At 41.9% G+C, this 23,883-nt stretch overlaps 1 protein-coding gene across 1 annotated transcript in view; it reads left to right on the forward strand.

The window, feature by feature from the left end:
* EXOC6B (exocyst complex component 6B) overlaps window positions 1-23,883 on the forward strand; it is a 629,322-nt gene that overhangs the window by 9,129 nt on the left and 596,310 nt on the right. The window lies entirely within an intron of this gene.

The raw sequence follows: 23,883 nt of genomic DNA on the forward strand, positions 1-23,883 counted from the left end.
TTCATCCTAGAAAAAGTGCTACATACCTCATTGCTGAATATCACTATGGTCACCTTTGAAGTACTCCCCTTGGGAAGCTATGCACCGATGCCAGTGCCTAGTGCCCCCTTCAAAGCAATTTTGGAACTCTTTCTGGAATGGCCATCAGAGCTGTTGTATTACCCTTGATGTCCTGAATGTCATCAAAATGTCTTCCTTTCACTATATCCTTTATCTTCAGGTAAAGGAAGAAGTCACTGGGGCCAGATCAGTTGAGTAGGGAGGGTTTTCCAATACAGTTATTTGTTTACTGGCTGAAAACTCCCTCACAGACAGTGCCATGTGAGCTGGTGCATTGTAATGATGCAAGAGCCATGAATTGTTGGCGAAAAGTTCAGGTCGTCTAACTTTTTTTTGTTTTTTAAAATTTTATTGGGTAATTGTGTTTTTTCCAGGACCCATCAGCTCCAAGTCAAGTTTGTGGTCCTTCAATCTAGTTGTGGAGGGTGCAGCTCAGCTCCAAGTCCAGTCGCCCTTTCAATCTAGTTGCAGGGGGTGCAGCCCACCATCCCATGTGTGAAATCGAACCAGCAACCTTGTTGTTAAGGCATTCTAACCAACTGATTCATCCGGCCACCCAAGATTGTCTAACTTTTTCATGCAGCCTTTTCAGCACTTCCAAATAGTAAACTTGATTAACTGTTTGTCCAGTTGGTAAAAATTCATAATGAGTAATCCCTCTGATATAAAAAAAAAGGTTAGCAACATCGTTGCAACAAGTTTGCGAACTTAATCATCAGACCTTGTATACAGAATAATTCCAAATACTTTATATAGATACTACCTTCTCAAGAAGGTGGAGCATGACTCCCACTTCTTAAGTGTGGTCTGTGCAGAGTGAACTCCTTCCAAATTGTACAGTATGTAACAGGAAAAGAAGAGTAACATTACACTGGAGAAACCTAACAAAAACTACCTGAGCCTGGAGATCAAGGTCAACATCAACAGTGATGAGTCATGTTGATAGCATGTAGCCTTGATATAATGGGATGAAAATGTCACTTTACCAATGTGGTCTTCCTCCTCCAAACCTGCAATCCCAGTACAATCATGAGGCGGACATCAGACAAACTCAAATTGAGGGACATACTATAGAATACTTGGTCAGTACCCCAAAAATATCAAGGTTATCAAAAACAAAGAAAGCCTGAGTAACTGCCATTGGCAAAAGGAAACTAACGAGACATGGTGACTAAATGTAATACGGGATCCTGGAACAGAAAAAATAATATTAAGTAAAAATGAAAGGAATCTGACTAACATGTTGACTTTAGGTAATAATAATATTTCAATGTTGGTTCATCAGTTGTAAACAAATGCACTACACTAATGTAAAATATTAATAAGGGAAGCTACATGTGGGTATGTCTTCACAATTTTTCTGTAAATCTAAAACTATTCTAAAAAAATAACAATCCAGTCTTTATTTCTTCTTTTCCTTTAAAAAATTACTTGAATTTAGGTAGATATGTTTTTATGTCTGAAATTTACTTTAAAATGCATCCAAGAAATTAGATGGATTAATGAAAAAATAGAGGGATGACTAGGTGGATAGATATGTGATAAAGCAACTATACCGTGTTTCCCTGAAAATAAGACCTAGCCAGACGATTAGCTCTAACGCGTCTTTTGGAGCAAAAATTAATATAAGACCCGGTCTTATATTAATAAGATTGTCCAGCTAGGTCTTATTTTTGGGGAAACACAGTAGTAAATTGTGAATAGTAAAATCTAGGTGATTAACTGGCAGTTCCACTCCTAGGTAGCTGCCCAAGAGAGATGAGAACTTGTAGGCAAATGTTCACAGTAGCCCTAAATCTGAAGGTCCATCAACTGGTGAATGGATAAACCAAATGTAGTCTATCCATACAATGGAATACTACTCAGCAATAAAAAGAAACAGTCCCGATACATGCTACAACATAGGTGAAAATCATGAAAGAAGCCAGGCACAAATAACTATTTTATGATTCCATATATATAAAATTTTTAGCAAAAGTAATAGAGATAAAAAACAAATCAATGGTTATCCAAGACTGAGGGTGGAAGCAAGAATAAGCTTCAAATCAGCATGAGGGAACTTTCTGGGGTGATAAAAATGTTCTAAAACTGGATTGCGGTGATGGTTGTACAACTGTAAGTGTTTTATAGTTTTATCTCTTAAATTTAAGTTTGTGATCCATTTTGAATTAATTTTTGTATATGTTGTGAAGTAAGGTCCAACTTCATTTTTTTTTTTTTTTGCCTGTGGATATTCTGCTTTCCCATACTTTGTTGGAGCGATTGACTTTTCCCTCATTGAAGGGTCTTGGCACCCATGTCAAAAATCAATTGACCACAGTGGCCGGCCCGGTGGCTCAGGCGTTAGAGCTCCATGCTCCTAACTCCGAAGGCTGCCGGTTTGATTCCCACATGGGCCAGTGGGCTCTCAACCACAAGGTTGCCTGTTCAACTCCTTGAGTCCAGCAAGGGATGGTGGGCTCCGCCCCCTGCAACTAAGATTGAACACGGCACCTTGAGCTGAGCTGCCGCTGAGCTCCCGGATGGCTCAGTTGGTTGGAGCGCGTCCTCTCAACCACAAGGTTGCCGGTTTGACAACCGCAAGGGATGGTGGGCTGTGCCCCCTGCAACTAGAAAACGGCAACTGGACCTGGAGCTGAGCTGCACCCTCTACAACTAAGACTGAAAGGTCAACAAGTTGGAGCTGAACGGGCATCCTCCCCAGCTAAGATTGAAAGGACAACAACTTGACTTGGAAAAAAGTCCTGGAAGTACACACTGTTCCCCAATAAAGTCCTGTTCCCCTTCCCCAATAAAATCTTAAAAAAAAAAAAAAAAAAAGAAAAAAAAAATCAGTTGACCATAGACGTGAGGATTTATTTCTGGGCTCTCCGTTTTATTCCATTGGTCTACATGTCTATCCTTATGCCAGTACCACACTGTTTTAATGATTGTATCTTTGTAGTAACTTTTGTGAGTCTTTCAACTTTATTCTTCTTTTTCAAGATGGTTTTGTCTATTCAGAGTCCTTTGAAAATCCGTATGAATTTTAGGATGAGCTTTTTCATTTCTGAAAAAAAAAAAAAAAGACAAAAAAATGCCATTGGGATTTTAATAGGGATTGCATTGAATCTGTATATCAGTTTCCATCCCAGGAACATGGGATATTTTCCCATTTTTTTAGGTCTTTAATTTCTTTCAGCAGTGTTTTATAGTTTTCAGTATATGTCTTGTGCCTCCTTAGTTAACTTTATTTCTGAGTATTTTCTTTTTGATGCTATTTTAAGTGGAATTGTTTTCTTAATTTCCTTTTTGGACTGTTCATTGCTAGTATATAGAAATGTAACTGGTTTTTATGTGTTGATTTTGTATCCTGCAACTTTGCCAAATTCATTTATTAGCTCTGACATTTGTGTGTGCACGTGTTCTTCAAGTTTTCCACAGATAAGGTCATGTCATCTGTGTATAGCGATAAACTTACGTTTCCCTTTTCAATTTGGATGGTTTTTGCCTTTTACTTCATTTTCTTGCCTAATTGCTCTAGTTAGAACTTCCAGTGCAGTGTTAAAGAGAAGTGGTGAAAACAGCCATCCTTTTCCTGGCATCTTTTTCCTGACATTAGGGAAAAAGTTTTCAGTCTTTTACTATTGAGTGTGATGTTAGCTGTGGGTTTTCGTATATGGCTTTTATCATGTTGAAGAAGCCCCCTTCTATTCCGATTTTGTTGAGTGTTTTTATCATGAAATAATGTTGGATTTTGTTAAATAATTTTTCTGCATCAATTGAGATGATCACGTGGGTTTCCCCCATTCATTCGATTAGTTTTGTGTATGCAATAATGGTGTATACATTGATTAATTTTCATGCGTTGAACCAACCTTTCATTCCTGGGATAAATCACACTTGGTAATAGTTATATAATCCTTTTAGTGCGCTGCTGAATTCAGATTGCTAGGATGTTGTTGAGGATTTTTTATCTATCTTCATAAGGGATATTGGTCTGTAGTTTTCTTGTAGTGTCTTTGCCTTTGGTATCAGGATAGTAGTAAAGGAGATTTAAAGAACAGTTTCAAGTTTGATTTAAAAGATATATAGTGTGTGTGCATGCACGTATAGACAGAAAGAGAATTTTTCAATTCACAAATAGAGAATATCTATTTTTGTAATTATCCAAAGAACATTTACAAAAATTCATCATGTACATAAAGATCTCTATAACTCCCTCAAATTCTCTTAACACAATGTTACAAAATGACAAAGTAGCAATAGAATAATTTTCAAAAAAATCACTTGAAATTCTAAAAACCCACATAACTCCAAATAACTCAGTTCAAAGAAGAAATAAAAATCTATTCAGAAAACACTCACAGTGAGAACACTGCTTTGTATACCGACAAACTCTTCACAGAGGAAAATTTTTATTACCAAATATTTTTTATTAGAAAGCAAAAAAGAAATGAATCAAGTATTCGCTTTGTATAAGGATCTTTGTTTGCAGAAAACAGACATCAACTCAGGCAAAACAAAACAATAAATTTTTGGTTCAGCTCATAGCTCTGAAAGAGAAAGCTGAAAAACCAGATCCAAAAAGGGCAAGAACCCCAGGTGGTTCTGGGGTTGATTTCTGAACCAGGTAACAGAAAGCAGTGAATCAGATACAGGGTGAATCAGCTACTAGATGAATTAGCTACAGCTGTTTCCAGTCTTATCCTTTTGCTTAAAATTTAGTTGCCATGGAGCGAGCATAAAATTAGCCTAGGTCAAGTGTCATGTCCATTTTTTAATCTAGAAAAGTTCAGTGCATCTTCATTGATGGTTTCACCAAACAGTATCCAATAGGGGAAAGTTAGTTCCCCAAGAATAGTTGGGGTAGTTTTATCAGAAGGAGGGTCAATGGATGTGGAGCGGCAAAAACAAATTGTCCATTACACACCTTTAGAAGCTAGATTTTTTTGCTAGGATGTTCGCTATAGCATTTAGTACAGTATTAAAAAGTTATGAGTGTGTGAGCTCTCCTCTCTCTCTCTCTCCCCCTCCCTCCCTTTCTCTGTCCCTCCCTGTGTGTGTGTGTGTATTCACATCCTAGCTCCTCGACCTGTGGATATGACCTTATTTGGAAAAAAGGTCTTTGTAGATGTAAATATAATTAAATTAATGATCTTGAGATGAGATAATCCTGGATTTTCCTCATGGGCTCTAGATCCAATGACCCGTGTCCTTACAAGAGATAGAAGAGAAGATACAGATACGGAGAAGCCCATGCTTACGTGAATATGGAAACTAGAGCAATGCAACCACAAGCCAAGGAATGCCTGGAGCCAGCAGAAGCTGGAAGTGGCAAGAAACTGTTCTCTCCTAGAGCTTTTGATGACAGTGCAGCCCTGCTGACACCTTTATTTTAGACTTTTAACCACCATAACTGTGAGAGAATAAATTTGTTCTTTGAAGCCACCCAGTTTGTGGTAATTTGTTTCAGCAGCCCTAGAAAACACACACACACACACACACACACACACACACACACACCAGTAATCTGTTTTATAGATGGATAGAGAAAATATATAAAATACATTTCCCCAAAATTTTCGTATTTTTCCACAATAAAGTATATTGTTTTAAAATGTGGATCTAAAAAAGGCTAGCAAATTTAATGCCAGACAAAGTAAAATTTAAGCAAAACAATCAAGTGTGCCTATATTCTCATAGGCAATTCCCTATGAGATTACTGGCCTCTGTGACTCAGGAACCCCCACCCTCACTGTCTGCTGTTCGAGCTTTGAATGCCTTGGCTCTTGTCTGGTCTGACCTCCTTCAGGTGTCTGTCTGTATCTCTCCCTCCCACTTGCACTTCCCTTCGGAGTTGGGGTTGGCTGGGTGGACTGCTTGGAAGTTGGATCTCGCTCCTTCTTGCTGCTGCCACCTGGGTTTCTGCTCTGTCTGACCCCAGCACTCAGCATTCTGGATCCCCATCTGGGGAAGGGAAATCAGGTATTTAAAAGAGGGGCTATTAACCGCTTTTCAAGTGCTTATAGCACATGTGGCGGGATAATGAATAGACATCAACAGTAACACGTCCACACCACTGTGTGAATTCTGGTAAGTGTAGCGTACTGTGGTAATTGTGTTCTGTTCGCTAAGATCTGAGGTGGGGATTGATGTTATCTTTGTTGGTAGGGTAGGTGGAAGGTTGGGTGCTGAAAACGCAGGCCACCTGATGTTTGGAAACCGGGAAGGTGTCGTCCTTGGTATTCTCGCTGCCCAGTGTCCCCAGGTCACCCAACAAAGCATGCGCCATTTAACGGGCGGATCCTGGGAAGACTGTAGCTCTTCTGGGTATCCCAGCCAGGTGGAGGTCCAGTTGCACAGCATCACCATCCCAAGTCGTGTTTACCCCCGGACTGTCAAATTACCACCAGGTGGCGCCAAAGAGCAGCCGAAACAAGGTGTCTCAGCCCAGAGTTGTCGGGAAAGCACCAGTATCAGACCCTGAGTGGGTCTCTTGAGAAGGGAGCCTGCCCTCTGCCTTCTATTCCCAGGGTGGAAACTCCCCCGAAGGGGGTATGGACCCCTTATCCACCCCCACTCTCTACATAGGGATATGAAATCCCAAAGTGGAGGTTGTCTGGGGAGAACAGGGAGGCAGCAAGCCTTGAGCAGTCAGCCCACAGCAGCCGGGTGAGTATCAAGATTGTGAAAGGACTGGAGGACCTGAGTATGAAAGGTTTCACAAAGGTGGCGGGGGAGGGCTGGCAGAGTGGAAGTGGCCTTGAGGTCTGGGCCAGTAGTGCATATACCCAAACTGGGAAGAGTGGGGAAAAGGCCACTAAACTAATGTTAGTATAGTCTGTGGCAGGTGACAGGCCTAGGTGGGGAGGATGATGTACATCTCAAGGGATGCCAAAGGGGCAGGTGACCACAGAACATTCAAATGACTCTCATTAAGGCTACAAATTTCCTCCTGACTTAGATGCAACCCCCCGTGAGAAGGTAGGGAGAACCATGATTGACGGGGAAAAATCCCGAAAGAACAGCAAAGCTGAGTTCACCTGGAAGTGACTAATGTTTGTATGTGATTGATGGGTGTAACTTTTATAATAGCCATTAGGGGATACTCAAAATAGAGGAAAAAATTTGTAACAGAAAAATAAAGTTACGTTTTGTTTTACCAAACCTGGAACTGTGGCCTGTGAAATGCATATCAGCTACAAATATTTATGAAAATTGATTGCATGTAATAAAACTTAATAAACTCCAAAAGGAGAAATTGTATAGACTACATTCGATAGCCACTTTGTAGCCAATAATATATCAAAACAAACAAGAAAACACAGCCACTTGGAAATCAAAAAAGGGAGGAAAATTATCCTAAATAGAACTAGAATCATAGAGAAATCAAGATTACAACACCAGATTCTTTAAAGAATAAGTAAAAAAAAACAACAACATACCAAGTCTAAGATACATGGACAATGCTGTGTTTTCACATATAAAATCATAGCTTTAAATGCTTTTGTTACCTGGAAGAATTGATCAGCTGGATATTTTACTTAGAATTTTAGAAAAACAAAAAATCCTTTGAAAAGGAGTAAATAAGTAACTATGGAAATAATTAGAAAAAGAGCAGAGTTATGTTTTTAACAAACTAATAGACAAATTACACTGAGAGACAATGCAAAATACTTCATCCTTCAGAAAGCGCTTAACCATCTGTCCCAGCAGAGGGCTCTTCTCTCCCTCTAATTTGCCCACTAAGCCCCTCTAAGAAAAGCCACAAGACACCCTTCTTTGTAGATTAGAGCTCACTGCCACAAGATCTAAAATGACCTTTAAAAATCCTGAAGTTCCCACACTTACATGGCCCCGAGGAGATAGGGAACAGTCCTCCTTGAGGATGACAGCAGGGTAATATGAGTTATCATGACTAGGTGTAAAGTGCTTACAGGTGTGAGTGTGCACATCCATACACATGTGTGTGTTGTGTTCTTTCAATCCTAGAATTATTCTAAACTGTTGAATCCAGATAGACTCTAAGCAACCAATCCCAACACAGATGTAAATTTTTATGTGTCACATGACCAGTGATGAACAGGCATTCTCAACCAAGGATTTTGGTTAATTCAAACTGTGCACCCAAAATTCACAAAAAAGAAAACGTCTCCTAGAAAAGAACTGCCCTGATTTCCTTGTCCACCTTTGTCAATCATCTGTAATGACTGAGCACCATATATATACCAGGGCCTCATTGCCAAACAATCATTATCTCAGTTAACCTCTCATCATGCGGACGTACTATTATTATTCCCATTTGACAGATAGGGGTTAAAGTGACTTGTCCTGCATCACACAGTTAGCCCAATGCTGAGACAAATGAGGTTTGTGTGGCTCCCGGTCTTATCATTATGCTATAAAAAGTATTGTAACTATTTTTATAATAAAAGTACTAAATTTACCCATTATGATATGCATATAAAAAATAATATGTATGCCTGCCTCGTTCTTTTTGGCCCTAGGTTGGAACTGAATCAGGAGCCTCCACTTAACCAGAGCATGGGACACCGAGTTGTGGTATGACCGCTGTAAGGTGGCAGCAGAATCTGAGGCTTCTTTGCTGACCTAAGTCCAGACTGCTTCTTGCCCTGCAAGAATCTGCCCAGGTAGAGGAGCCCTTCCTGGTCTCATGATCGTTTGGTCTCTAGTCAGGTTGCAGTCTGCTTTCCATCATTCCGTGCGCTGCTTCTCACAGCCGAGCAGCCATGGCACTGGCTTGCACTAAAAAAGCACTGCTGCTGATACCCAGTGAATTTTCTGTACTTGAGTTGTATTCAAGATGTAGCTTACATAAAACAACTACCCTTATACTGAATATTGTAGACATTTAGTTATTTTGTTTCACAAACTGGATTTGCTAAATCCTAAGGTTTTCCTAATTCACCGCTTCATCACTTTCCCCCACATTTTGACGTCTAGTCTTAAGCAAAATTCATGGATTCCTTAGAACAGGCTAAATCTGCGGGTCAGGTGAGCATCTACAGGTGGGAAGACCAAACTTCCTAAAGCTGTCTTGGTGTCACTGAAGGTTGATAGACCTGGCTCTATCTGCCTGTAGTTATCATGGGTTCCCCCTGAGATTTGGCATGAATTGGTAGTTGTTTGTGCTTTTTCTTTTTGTTCTGTGTTTCATGGGCACTTTACTGGGAAAGTAAAAGAAGCTGTTTTGGGGACTGCTTATCAGAACATTCTTCCAAAACACAGTTGGGCTGAACCTTTGACAGTCCTATGTAACAGCCAGATACTGAAAGTGAAGGTTCCTGGAGTTGGCACGGGGGTCGATGGGATTCTCCCCTCTCCTTCTGTCCCCCCACCCCCACAATGCTCACTACTCACTGTGTGTCTGTGGCTCTGGAAAAAATTCTTAGAAGTGAAACCTCAGGAGGCAAAAAAGGCGAAAGGACTAACTAGACTGGTTCAAAAAATATTCTGCTGCTTCTCCCATGTTCAGTCATGGCAGAAGGTGAGTCTCCTTGTGGCTCCTTCTCATCCGTGACGCAGCTACTGCCCAAGGCCCCTTTGCGTCTATGCTTCTGACCACAATGCTGTTTCACCGCTGGGTAACGTTCCCACCTCACGAAGGTCCATGTTGTCACGTTGTCACTGCAGCTGCCCAGTTAAGAGGTCTCAGGCAAACATTTGGTAACTTCTTCTCTTGCAGTGTGGGCTGGGCAGAGAGGGGGGACCTGCCTCAGCACCTGGAGACTCCACTCAGAAGGTTGGGGGTCACCACTGTGCCAGCCCCTCCTACCAGGATCATTTTCCCACAGCCAGCCGTCCCAGCTCCTCACAAGCTTCTAAGGTTCCCCCCACCTCTGTATTTAGCAGTCGAGGAAATGACCCCAAAGTGTTACATTCATTTAACAGCTCCCTTAGTAGTTCTGAATGATGAAGGAGAATGGGAGTGAAGAGTTGGGGGTTGCAGTGGGGGGGGGGGGGGAGGCAGTGCAAAGGACCGCTAAGGTGGCTGGAACTTGGACAGTGAAGGGGGAGTGGTACAAGGTAAGGTGAGGGGTCAGTGGGGCTCAAAGTTTTGGTCTCTATCATCACAGCAATGGAAAGCCTTTCAGGGGGTTAAAACAGATTAGTGATATAGTCTGATTTGTGTCTTAAAAGATAATCCATCTGTAAAATGACTTGGCATGGGATAAGCATGTTAGGAGGATATAGCTATGGCCTAAGTGAGAGATGATGGTGGTGGTGGAGATGGAGAAAAGACCTAGTTAGAATCTGGGTGAGAGGAATGAAAGATGCGTTTACAATACAAGGAAAAGGTAAATTTCCTGTGAACATGCTCACCGTTCCATACATACTCACACCCACCTTTACACTGTTGCTCCACCGTCCCCACTCACTTGGTGCTCTGCTACTTGCATAGATCATGGATACCAGCAGGTGCCCACATCCCTGCTATTCTTCCTTTGTCAGTCTTTGGAGGAAAAGTTTCCTCTGTCAGTCATCTCAGAGGGACAACTCAGGGACCAGGGAGCTTCGGGTAAGGACATAAACATACAGTGGTCTCTCCTTATTTGCGGTTTTGCTTTCTGTGGTTTCATTACCCATGGTCAACTGTGGTCCAAAAATATTATGGAAAATTCCAGAAATAAACAATTCATAACTTTTAAATTGTATACTGTTCTGAGTAGCATGATGAAATCTCTTGCCGTCCCACTTCATCCCTCCTGGAATGTGAATCACCCCTTCGTCCAGCGTATCCACACTGTACACACAGTACTGTAGGGGTTCAGAACATCTCCCCAAGATGTGCCACTTTGACATGTAAATTAGTTTGAGCTGAATGCAGTCAAGACCCTGGGGGCTCGTGAGAAACTTTTACCTCTCCATTAGTGACTTTAAATTAGGGGCCCAGTCTATCATAAGAGTTATCACCAGAAATAACTTTTTATGATCTATCTATAGGGCAGGGCAAGCTTCTAATTACTGAACATTTGCTCTTATCATTCTGCAATGAGCTTCTTCCCCTCTGAAGCCCCAAGGTGCCTTACCGCAACCTTAGCTCAGACTGTCATATATGCCTCATTTTCCCTTTTTGTCCTTGAACCTCTCATGTATGTGGGGTCTCTGACTCTCTCATGTATGTGGGATTCCCATACATACATATGAATTAAATTTTATCGTATTCTCTCATGTTGATCTGTCTCATGTCTATTTGAGTATTAGACCAGCCAAAAGAGCCTAGAAGGGCAGAGGAAAATTTCTTCCTTCTCACAGTACAATACATATTTCGAGAGAGAGAGAGAGAAACCACATTCACATACCTTTTATTATAATATATTATAATTATTCTATTTTATTATGTCACTGTTAATCTCTTACTATGACTAATTTATAAGTTGAACTTTATCATAGGTATGTATGTATAGGAAAAAACATAGTATATATAGGGTTTGGTACTATCTGTAGTTTCAGGCATCCACTGGGGGTCTTGGAATATATGCCCGTGGATAAAGGGGTGCTACTGTACAATAGATGAGATAAGAAGAGTGAGATCCCAAGGTGTGGGTCACCCTAGCTCAACAAATCTGTGATTTCATCCAGCTAGGCTCTCTCTGAGAACCCTGGAGAAAAGCTAGCCAGCTGCTCCCCTGTAGAGCAGCCTCCCTGGGTCCTGGCCCCTGGAGAAGCTGAACCAGAGTACCATGGCAACAGTGGTCATGTGACACATAGGCCCCTACCTCCAAGCCCCGAGGACCCAGTGCACCAGGGTTGGAAGGAGGTTTGGGAACAAGACCCCTGGGCTTTCCTGCGGGGCTTCTTAATCGTCCGGGGGACCGACACGGCTGAGGTGCAGTGTTTTCTGACTTTAGCCCTCCACAAGGCGCCAGTCTAGCCCAGCCCAGCCCAAGGGAAGGGGAAGGGGGCCTACAGGCTAAAGGGGAGGGAATTCTGGAGGCCACTGAAGAGGGAGAGGAAGGTTAGTGGCTGGCCGCCAGGCAACAGAATCCAAAGTAAGGAAGTGCTCAAAAAAACAACAGGTTGGGAACATCTAGAAAGGACACAGGAACCAACCTGAAGGAGCTCCCAGTGGTCAAAGCTGGAACAACTTGAGCAATAAAACAAATAATGTATTATTAGATTATTACCCAAAACATGAAGTAAATGTACATGTGTCCATAGTGATAAAATGTATGTTTGAATAAATAAGTAAACAAGGGGGTGGGGGAGAGAAATCTTCCTTTCCAAGAATTTCACTGAACGTCTGTGGCTATTTCCTCCCCTAGGAAGCAGAGCTTGGTCCCTCTTCCACACATGAAAGTGGACTTGACTTACTGTCTGGATTCCAAAGAGTTTGGAAAGGGAAAAACAGTACCATTACAGTGGAGAAACCTGGCATTACAGTGGCCATACCATGTGATCAAGGTAAAGGTCACCAGTGTTGTCATGTGGATGTAGGTGCCCCCTACTGTGATGCAATAAGAATACACTTCACCTCTGTGGTATTCTTTCCAGAAAGTCCTGACTCCAGTGTAGTCATGAGACAAACAGCCAAACTCAAACTGAGGTATAGCTTATGAAATACCTGACAAGTATTGTTCTTCAAAATCACCAAGATTGTGAAAACAAGGAAAACCTGAAAAACTGTTCCAGATGAAAGGAGACTAAGAGACATGATGATGGCTACATGCAGTGTGCTCTCCTAGATTGGATCCTGAAGTAGACAGGGGACATTAATGGAAAGATCTAACGGAGTCTGAATTAAGTCTGGAGCTTAGTTAGCAGAAATGTCCCAGTATTGGTTTCTTAGTTTTGACAACGCACCGTGTAATGTAAGATAATAACGGGAAAATGAAATGGGGTGAGGGGTATACAGGAAGTCTGTGTGTTATTTTCACAATTTTGCTCTAAATCTAAAATTATTTTAAAGTTAAAAGTTAATGTGTATCTAGGAGGTTATTGACTCAGTACAGAGAGAGCTTGCTCATATTTTTTTATACTGTAATTTATGTAACTGTTTCTCTACTGATGGACATTTAGGTTGTTTCTGATCTATTTTTGCTGTTACAAACAGTGGCACAGGAATGATATGTCATCGACACGTGTGTGAGAACATTTGTAGAATAAGTTCCTAGAAGTGCAATTGTCAGATTAAAATATATTGTCGATTGTCATTTTGATCAGTACTGCCAAATTGCCTGTCTTAAAGGTTTGTGGACAGAAAAAAAAGGGTGTTATAGAAAGTAACCTCACAGGATGACCCCATCATAAATTCCTAACTGGGCAGCTCAGAGTGGGCAGTCACGCCCTAGGCATACAACTTCTTTACTTGAAAGGCTTATCTTTGTCTTAAACAAACCCTGTCCATTTTTTTCTGTGCATCTAGGTCAACACACTTTTGAAATGCCTCTTTTCAGACTCCTCCTTCCAAGACGTAACCACTCTCAAGAGAGCAAATAACCTGGACTATCCTGTAATCCAATCCCTGACTTGCTTTCTCCCACCTTCATGTAATATTCTTTATGTCCACTCCTTAATTTCAAATGCATAAAAGAAACTGCAAAACTGTTATTCTGTGGAGCATTTGAGATCTTGCTCCCCAACATGTGTCCTTAGTTTGTCTCAGATAAACTCTTATTAAAATTCTCAAAAAAAAAAAAAAAAAATTATCTGCAGGTTTAGACATTCTTCCATCAACGTTTACTTGAGGTAGTCAGCAGGATTCCGAAGAAGCCCTCCCCAGGACCACCCTGGTGGACCTGGACCGCTGCTAGTTACACACAAAGGCCCATTGTGACCCACTGGCTCCCTGCTTTGCATCAGGTGAACTTGGGTGAGTTTTCTCTCAGAATTCTGGGCCTCCTTGATTTCAGTAGCAGGCCATGACTTTATTTGAGCTGTTCTCAGAAAATCTTTAAAGTGGGTAAGGGTTGAGATAACCCAGGGAAAGGAAAAAAGAATGGGTTGCTGCTTTTAATTTATACTTCCAATAGCAATGTAGAAAATGCCTCCTTACCCACCCTCCTAACATTAGTTATAATCAAATCATCCATAGAAGGGAGGTTCCCATGTCCCCTGCCTCAGGTTTGATTAAATTGCTAGAGCAGCTCACAGAACTCAGGAAACCAGTTTATTAGATTACCAGTTTATTACAAAGGATATTAAAGGACAGAAATGAACCTCCAGATGAAGAGATGCAAAGGGGTTGGTCTAGAAGTGTTCTGAACACAGGAGCTTCCATCCCAGTAGAGTTTGGGGTACACCACCCTCCTGGCACCTGGATGCATTTTGGTTTAGCTCTTCAAACCCCATAGTTCAGGGATTTTTATGGAGGCTTCATTAGTAGGTATGATTGATTAAACCATTGGACATTGATGGCTGAACTCAATTTCCAGCACTGCTCCCCTCCCTGAATGTTGGAGTGTGGGGCTGAAAGTTGCAACCCTCTGATCCAACTAATCACGGAGTTGGTTCCCCTGGGAACCAGCCCTCATTCTTAGGTTGCCTAGGGGCTTTCCAAAAGTCACCTTATTAATATAAACTCAGGTGCTTGTTACGATAACAGGACACTCATTTTACCTTATGGCTCAGGAATGGAGGACAAAAGTCCGAACATTATAACAAAAGGTGATCCCATTGCTCTAATCCCTTAAGAAATTCCAAGGGTTTTGGGAGCTGTGAAGCAGGAACTGTGGCCAAAGACCAGAATACATCTTTATTCTAAAGCACAATATCACAGGTTTCTAATAGTATGTGGCAGGCAAAATAGTGGTGCCGAGGGATGTCCGCGTTGTAACCCCTAGAATCTGTGAGTATGTGACCTTCTGTGACAGAAGGCACTTTGCAGATGTGAGCAGGGATCTTGATATGGCAGATTGTCCAAGATGTTCTAGGTGGGCCCAAGGTGAGGTGACTTATAAGAGGGTCCTTAGAAGCGAAAGAGGAATGGAGAAAAGTGGCAGTCAGAGGAGAGGGCATGACGAGAGCAGAGGTCAGAGTGACTGGATCGCTGGCTTTGAAGATGGAAAGGGGCCACAGGGCATGGGATACAGTCAACCTGCAGAGGCTGGAAAGGCAAGGAAATGGGTTTCCCCTCGATGCTCCAGAAGGAAAGCGGCCCTGCTGACACTTTGATGTTAGCCCAGTGAGACCCATTGCAGACGTTGGACCTAGAGAATTGTAAGATAATAGACTGTGTTGTTTCAGGCCACTGAGTTGGTGGCAATTTGTTACAACAGCAATAGGAAACTAATACATGGTAGCTGTGGTATAATTTTTATATTTTAGGAACATGGTCTATCACCTCTCCACAACCCAAACCTCAAAACAGTTGCCTCTATACCCTACTCCCTGTTACAATGGATGAATATCCTCACCCCCATCAAAAGCCAGTGTTAACTTGTTGACTCCCCAAAAGACCATCAGAAAAAACTGATCTTAAGTTAAGCTTAGTTGTTAGACTAACTGCAATAAGGGAGAACACCACTTGCTGCATCTTCGTAGCGTCGCAAAAAAGGAAAATGAGGACAGGATAGTTATAGAGTTTTAGGGCCTGGGCTGGGTGATCTTAAGGTGTGTCTTGCAAGGAGAAGAACTGGTTAGGATTGAACAGAGTGTATGACAGCTTTGGGATGGGGGCACGAGGTGAAGTCTTTAGTGAAGGGAAAGTCATGAAGGAGTCTTGATGAACAAGTCATTTTAGTTGGTTCAGTCTTTTTTTTTTTTTAACGTATTTATTTATTTACTCACTTATTTTATTATTATTATTTTTTTAAGGAGGGCACAGCTTACAGTGGCCCATGTGGGGATCGAACTGGCAACCTTGGTGTTATTAGCACTGTACTCGGACCAACTGAGCTAACTGGCCACCCCTAGTTGGTTCAGTCTTACTTCCCAAGAACAGGTATTTCCTGGAGCAATCAGCTAGGTCATTTTTCCTTGGTCTCAGTATTGTTTAACACAGGACAGGAAAGTATGTCCAGTCCCAGTATTGTTAAATACAAGAACAGGGAATTATGTTGGCATCAACGCTCACCAAAAACTCCACCAGTCGTCTGCGTCTCATTCCTTCTTATTACTCAAGGTCTTTAGTCCTACAACTTGGCCTCTCTCTTTAGCATTGTCAGTGCTCCCACTCTACTGGACCATTCCCATCTTGGGAAAAACAAAATCTCCTCACAGAACCCTTTGATATCTGCTCCATTTCTGTTTCCCGTTATAGAAAAACTTCTTGAAAGAGTTGTCCATGGTTATGATGTTTACCTTGTCACCTGCCAGTCCAGCGACTCTCCCGACTTGCCCTCTATGCTCCAACCACATTGGCCTTCTTTAGGTCTCTGGAATCCTCCCAATGTGTTCCTGCTTTAGGGCTTTGCACTGTCTGCACCTTTTGCCTGTAATGCTTCTCCCTCACCCACCATCTTTACGTGGCTGGCTTCTTCTCGTCATTCAGAGCTCAGCTTAAATGTCTCTTCCTCAGAGACCCCTCTAACCATCAACCTAGAAATTACCTGTACAGGATCTATTATGTCATTCCACATAAAAATATTTATTTGTTTTAATGGTGGCAAAATATATGTAACACAGAGTTTACCATTTTAACCAGTGGCATTAATTCAGTGGCATTAAGTACATTCACATTGTTGTACAACCATCACCACCATCCATCTCCAGAACTTTTCATCTTCCCAAACTTAAACTTTGCATCCATTAAACAACAATTCATCATTCCTCTCATACCCCAGCCCCTGCAACCACTATTTAATTTCTGTCTCTATGCATTTGCCTATTCTAGGTACCTCATATAAATGGAATCACACAGTATTTGTCCTTTCGTGTCTAGCTTGTTTCAGTTGGCACAATATCTTCAAGTTTTAACCATGTTGTAGCATGTGTTGGAATTCCATTTATTTTTAACACTGAATAATATTCATATATATAATGTATATATAAAAACAGATGAATGGATTAAACAAAATGTCCATTTGTTGATGGACAATGGAGTAGTTTCCATATTTTGGCTATTGTGAATAATGCTGCTATGAACGTTGGTGTGCAAATATCTGTTTGAGTCCCCAGTTTCAATTTTTCTGGGTGGAATTGCTGGATCAAATTGTAGTTCTAGGCTTAATTTTTTGAGGTGCCTCCATGCTGGTTTCCACAGTGACTGCATCATTTTACATTCCCACCAACAGTCATAACGGTTCCAATGTCTCCACATCCGCACGCACCAACTCTTGTTATTTCCTTCCTTCCTTCCTTCCTTCCTTCCTTCCTTCCTTCCTTCCTTCCTTCCTTCCTTCCTTCCTTCCTTCCTTCCTTCCTTTTTTTATAATAGCCATCTTATTGGGTGTGAAGTGGCATATCAGTCTATTTTATTTATCTAAATCGTGCTTGTAACTAGTGTGGGATCTAGAATGAGCCACCCCAAGATGTGCCTCAGTGGTATGCAGATTAATGTGAGCTAAAAAGACAATTTTAGATTCAGGCTCAAGGGAAACTTCTGTTCCCCGCTGCCCCGACCCCCCTTAACTACCTGGAAGAATTTGAATTAAAGGCCTTGCCCATAACAGAGTATTAGAGATAACTTCTTTTGACCCTTCTATAGGGCAGGGCAAACTACTAATTACTGAAAGTCTGCTCTTATCATTCTAGAAAGACCCTTTGAAGCCCCCAAGGCACCTTACCTCATCCCTAGCACAGGATGTCTTATTTGCCTCAATCCACCTTTCTGTCTCTGAACCACGCATGCGTGTCGGGTCTTTGACTCTCTCCTGTATGTGGGGTCCCTCTGTACATGATGTTAAATCTGATTTTCTCTTGTCAATCTGCCTCCTGTTGATTTGATTATTCAGCCAGTCAAAAGAACCAGAGGAGGTAAAGTGGAATTTTTCCTTCCCCATGGTTTTGGCGCTGTGAGCAGGATAAACTCACTGGCTGGAACCCCACACTTCCCCCACAAGGCTGCTGTGGATGAGGAGATCCTGGGGTGTCGGAGACAGTCTGGCAGAAGGTAAGGATTCTTACCATGTCAGCACACCCCCAGATCTCTGTCTGCAGGATCCGGTGGAGGCGAAAGTGATGAGAATCTTTTTCTCTCTTCTAAGTTTAGAAATTTGCAAGAGAAAATATTTGTGAAACTGGTTTCTTGGGCTAGTGAAATTTGGTTATTTTCCCTTGCTAATCTGTCTGATGTCTATTTGATTATTAGGCAAGCCAGAAGAACCTTGAGGGTAGAGGAAAGTTTGGTCTTCCCCCACTCAAGCAGATCTCTCTCTCTCTCTCTCTCTCTCTCTCTCTCTCTCTCTCTCTCTCTCACACACACACACACATACACACACACACTTTTTTTTTTCTCCCTCAACTATGTTGTAAACTCCATAGAAGAGGGATTTGGTCCCTCGTTTACCACTGTATGTCCAGTACTGAAGAGTGCCTGGCAAGTAATTTCAGCAAAAATAGTGACAACAGCTACAATAAATCCAATAGCCAACACGGATCCAGCACTTATTATGTGCCAGGCCCTGCTTTATAATAATATCGCGATCTTGTAGGAGAGGTATTATTATTATCCTGATTTTACAGATAGCAGAATTGAGGCACAGGGAATTAAGCAACTTGCCCAAGGTCACACAGGCAGTGTTTCTGTAGTTGCTTGAAAAATATTTTTTGAATAGAAGAGCAAATGAATGAATGAAAGGGAAGGAGGATTTTAGGAAAATAAGTTGGTAGATTATTGTAAAAAGTCCTGGAAGAAGATGTTAAACCTTGACTTCTGGTAGTAGCAGTAGCGCTGGATGAAGGATGGGGGGCATTCCAAGCCACTGGAGAAGCAGAAACATTGACAAGATTTCATGGTATAAACATGTATCCAAGAATGTGTCTCTAATGTACAAGAGAATTCAATTGCCTGGGATGGGCACATAGTTCGAGAGAGAGGGGTTTAGACACAGATTTAAGGAGGTGAAGGAAACACTAACACCAAATACTCCCGATCACACCATGTATTTTGATACATGGTTATTTTCAACTTAGAACGGTATTGTATTGTCTTTGTGAAGTTTCCTGTTTGTGTAGAGCAGATAATGTATTGAGCTTCTACTTGTCTTTCATTCTCCTGGTCGCCTTCTCCTATTCTAAAGGGGCAGTCTGGCTTTAGTTACCATTGCCTCAGAGCCATTTGCATGCAAGACAGAAATGAAAGTAGTCAGAGAGAGGTGTAAGTTCCTTGCTTGCTGGGTTGGTACTAGGCTATGGAGAGAAGGAAAGTGCTAGTACCTGAAGGGTTAAGGCTGAAGTGGAGAGGGCAGAGAAGAGTTCTGCAAAATTTGGGGGATGACTTAAGGGTTCCCAAGCATGTGAGGACCCTGGCCTGTTCCCATGGGGCACCCTGTGGAGGTGGTGAGACAGTAGAAAGGAATGGACCCCAGTGCACCCCAGACACCAGGGTTACTAACCCCACAGTAGTAACCCCTACGAGGAAGGGTGGTCTGAAGGCTGTAGAGCTACTTCACAGAACCCCCAGGGCTGGGACAATGAGCATCTCAGTTGGGGGACCAACCTGAATGTTCTGTTTGGGGAAAACCACCAGGCCTTTGCTCAAGCCTGGATTGAGACTGAATTTCTGCTAACAAAGGTTGAGGGTTCGAAGGTAGATTCAACTTGGTTGAAGGGAATTAAAATAATGCGCATACCCAGTTTGTAAAGAAAAATGTATACCTGCTTTATGTGTACTGGTTGGCTTCCCCAAACAGATGAGACACTCTAAATGCAGAGATCACTTTTTATCATTCATTTGGTCAACAAAGATTTATTAAGCACCTACTATGTGCCAGGTACTGATCTACGCACTGGGTATACATTACACAAATCAGACATGGTGCCTGCCGCCTTGGATTTATAGCTTAGTGAGGGAGAAAGGAAATAAAGAAACAAACAACTAAGTATATATAATTATAAATTGGGATGAGTGCTATGAAGGAAAAGAAAGGGGTCTTCCTCTTAGCAGCAGCGTATCTAATGTGGGAGCTGGCCCCGCAGCCAGTGCTGCCCCAGGGAGTAGAACTCGTTGCTGTGATGTAGTCCATGCCCCCGCTCCTATGCGGTGGCAGCACCTCGACCAAACCCTGAGTCTCAGGCCTGACGCTGCTTTCCGTAATGGCCAGACATGCGAGATCTTTCCAATTTGGACTTTTAATACTTCAAACACCGTGCTCGAGTGGCCAGTCACACTGTTTGTTACTGTATCTGCGGAGGCAACGAATCCGAGACCTGCTAACTCCGATTCGTCCTGCAGGTCTCAACGTAAACATCAATTGCAAAGCCCAAGGTAGTCAAGGTTTCGTTGTGTTTGAGGGGCTGAAAGATGGCCAGTGCTGGTGGAGGGGTGAACACGGGAAGAGCGGGGCAAGACGAAGTGGGGGGTGGTCGGGGGAAACTGCACAAGGCCATGGTTTAAGTTTGGAGTTTGTTCTAAGTACAGTGGGAGCCATGCGGGCATTATAAGCTGAGGGGTGCCTGTCTAATTTTGTTTTCAACCGTATCCCAACGTGTCAGGTATTCAGGTAAATGACTATCTGTTCAGTTGTTTGACGATTACTTGCCAAATTGAATTAAACTAGGAGTTGGGGGGATGGAAGGAGAGACCCCTCTGTGGAGATGGCTTCCTTATGGCTGACAGAGACGGGGAGGTTAAAAATCTGGAAGTTCAGGGTTGAAGCCGTTTCATGTTTTCAACCACTTTAAAGTGGAACAGCCTTGTGACAGTCAGACCCTGGAAAGGTTGACAAGTTTTCCTATTTCTTCTTGTTCAGCTTCTCCCTTTTCCAGTCTGACAGAATCGCTGGGGAGCATTTATTTATTTGTTTGTTTGTTTATTAAGATAATTCCCTGTGTTTCCTGATTTATATTGGTGTGTCAGAGATTTCAGGCAGTGTATGCGTAGAGGGAAGTACTGAGTGAGGCTTACAATTTGAGGGGACCCGTAAGTTAGGGTGACAGACGGGAAAGAAAGCTGCCTACCGGAAAGAGACCTCTGGGCAAAGGAAAGAACTCCAAAATCATGAATGCAGAACTTGTCTCAGGTAGGGCCATGTGGATGAGGGCTGAGTTTCTTACTAAGCCCCATGGAAACCTGGGTGATATCACCTGTGCTCTCAGGAGCCTGGCAGAGCAGGAGGCTGACATCATCGCCCAGGGGACCCAGTGAGCTCAGACTCCAGGGAAGTCCCTTCATGTCCCCCACAGATGCTGGAGCAGCAAACATGACCAAGAGAGCCCTGGGGGCTGAGCTGCTTTTGTCTGTTGTTCAATTATTGTTCTTCTCCTTCATTCTTCTGCCAGCACAGAATCCTACCTCAGCACTGTAGGGAGAGACAGCACGGATGCGCTGAACCCAGGAAACTTGAAGCTTTCTGGCGAGACATGTTTCTTCCCCTAAGACACCCAGCTGCTGGGACAGGCCCCTGCCCCCAGGGCGTTCATGGTATCGCTGGAGAGATAGACTTGAAAACTAACAAAAGCAATAAAAGAAAGCATATGAGCTTTGAGGTTAGGCCTGGCTACTAACCTCAGTCTGTCACTTAGTTATTAGCCATCCAACCTTGGGCAAGTTGTTTAACCATATTGAGCCTCGGTTTTTTCATCAATAAAATGGAGACGACAATTTTTGTCTCACAGCACTGTGATTGTGAAGATTAAATGACAGACATCGTATTATGTTCCCGGAACTCAGCAGGTATTTAATAAATGGTCGCTGTTATCATTGCCACTACTCGAGGTCACACAGTGTGGTAGGGACAATGTAGAGTTATGTAATGGTACACGACAGAGATGTTGACAGAGGATCCGTTGATCGACAGGAAGGGAAGGCGTCTCTTCACAGAGGAAGGTCAGACAAGCTGGATCTTGAAGAATAATTTCACCAAGGAAGCCAGGAGTCAGCAGGGGAAAGAGTATTTCATACAGAAGGAAGAGAATAGCAGAAGACTGAGAAAAGGGACAAGCAGTTAGGTTCAGTTTGTTTCAGCTCAAGCTACATGAACTAAAAGCTTTCTATTCTGGGAACTCAGAGGTGAGTAAGAGTACAAATATTGGCTCTTATTGTAACTACTTTGTATGTATTAATTCAATTTAACCCTATAAGGTACTACTATTATTATCTCCACATTATGGATGAAGAAACTGGGGCATAGAGAGATGAATAGTTTGCCAATCACACAGCTAGAAACTGGTAGAGTCAGGATTTTAATCTATACTGTCTGATTCTAGAGTGTCTTAATTACTCTGCTATAAGAGACTGAGCTGTCTCTAGGGGAAGACAGTGGTAAAATCATATGGTAACTGTTGGGACAGATGTATGTATACACAGGAGCTGGAGAGCCCAAATGGAGGAATGAGATCATACAGCAAAGGCTTCCCATAGGACAGGGGGACTCTGGAGTTAAGTCTTAAGGCATGAGTGTGTTCTTCCAGGTGGAATGAACAACATCTACAAGAATGGAGGCAGGGAGATTGGTTATAATAGTCCTGATATGAGGTGCAAAGACCTGAATTAGGTAGGGCAGAGATAAAGAGGAGTGAACAGATGAGTAAAATTAGCAGGGCTTGGTGGTCTATTAGAAATAGGATATGATGGAAGAGAAGGAATCTAGAATGACTCCTGAGTTTCTGGTGTGAGCATCCAGTGCCATTAACTGAGGTGGATTTGAGAAGGAAGAGAGTATAAAATCAATTTTGAACATACTGATTTTAAAGCACCTGAAAGATATTTAAGAGCAGATATCCAGTTAACAAAATAGTTGGAGACTTCGTTACCTTACTTTCAATAATGGGTAGAACATCTAGGAACAAGGGAATAGAAGACGTGCACAACAGCAGAACACACATTCTTCTTAAGTGCACGTGGAACACTCTCTGATAGACCATATCAGTAAATGTAAAAGGATGGAAAAAAAAAAAAAGTATGTTTTTGCCCTATGATGGAATTTAATTAGAAATCAATAACAGAAGGAAATTGGGAAATTCACAAATATGGTGAAAATTGAACAATGTATTCGTAATAACCAGTGGGTCAAAAAATCATAAGGGAAATTAGAAAATACTTCAAAGTGACTGCAAATGAAAACAACTTACCAAAACTTATGGGAGGCAGCAAAAGTAGCACTAAGAGGAAAATTTATAGCTATAAATATCTATATTAAAATTGGAGAAAGTTCTCAAATCAATTACCTAACTTTCCATCAAAGAAACTAGAAAAAGATGAGCAAACGAAACCTAGAACAAGCAGAAGGGAAGAAATAATAAAGATTAGAGAAAAAATAAATTGAGACAATAATTGAGATAATCAATAAACAAAAAGTTGGTTCTTTGAAGAGAGCAACAAAATTGAAAATCTTTTAGCTAGACTGACAAAAACAAAACAAAACAAAACAAAGAGAAGACCCCCCCCCAAAAAAAAAAAAAAAAAGAATAAAATACTTAGGAATAAATTTAATAAAAGTAGTCCAAGACTTGTCACTGAAAACTACAAAATGTTGTTGAAAGAAATTTAGAAAGACCTAAAAATAAGTGGAAAGATATCCTGTGTTCATGGGTCAAAAAAGTTAATATTGTTAAGATGGCAATACTCCCCAAACTAAAATATATTAATGTGTTTCCCCGAAAATAAGACCTAGCAGGACCATCAGCTCTAATGTGTCTTTTGGAGCAAGCATTAACATAAGACCCGGTCTTATATTATATTATAGTATGTAAGACCGGGTCTTACGTTAATGTTTGCTCCAAAAGACGCATTAGAGCTGATGGTTCAGCTAGGTCTTATTTTTGGGGAAACACGGTAAT

Source organism: Rhinolophus sinicus, chromosome 2, assembly GCF_057876585.1.
Source record: "Rhinolophus sinicus isolate RSI-liver-muscle chromosome 2, RSI-T2T, whole genome shotgun sequence".
NCBI classification, from domain to species: domain Eukaryota; kingdom Metazoa; phylum Chordata; class Mammalia; order Chiroptera; family Rhinolophidae; genus Rhinolophus; species Rhinolophus sinicus.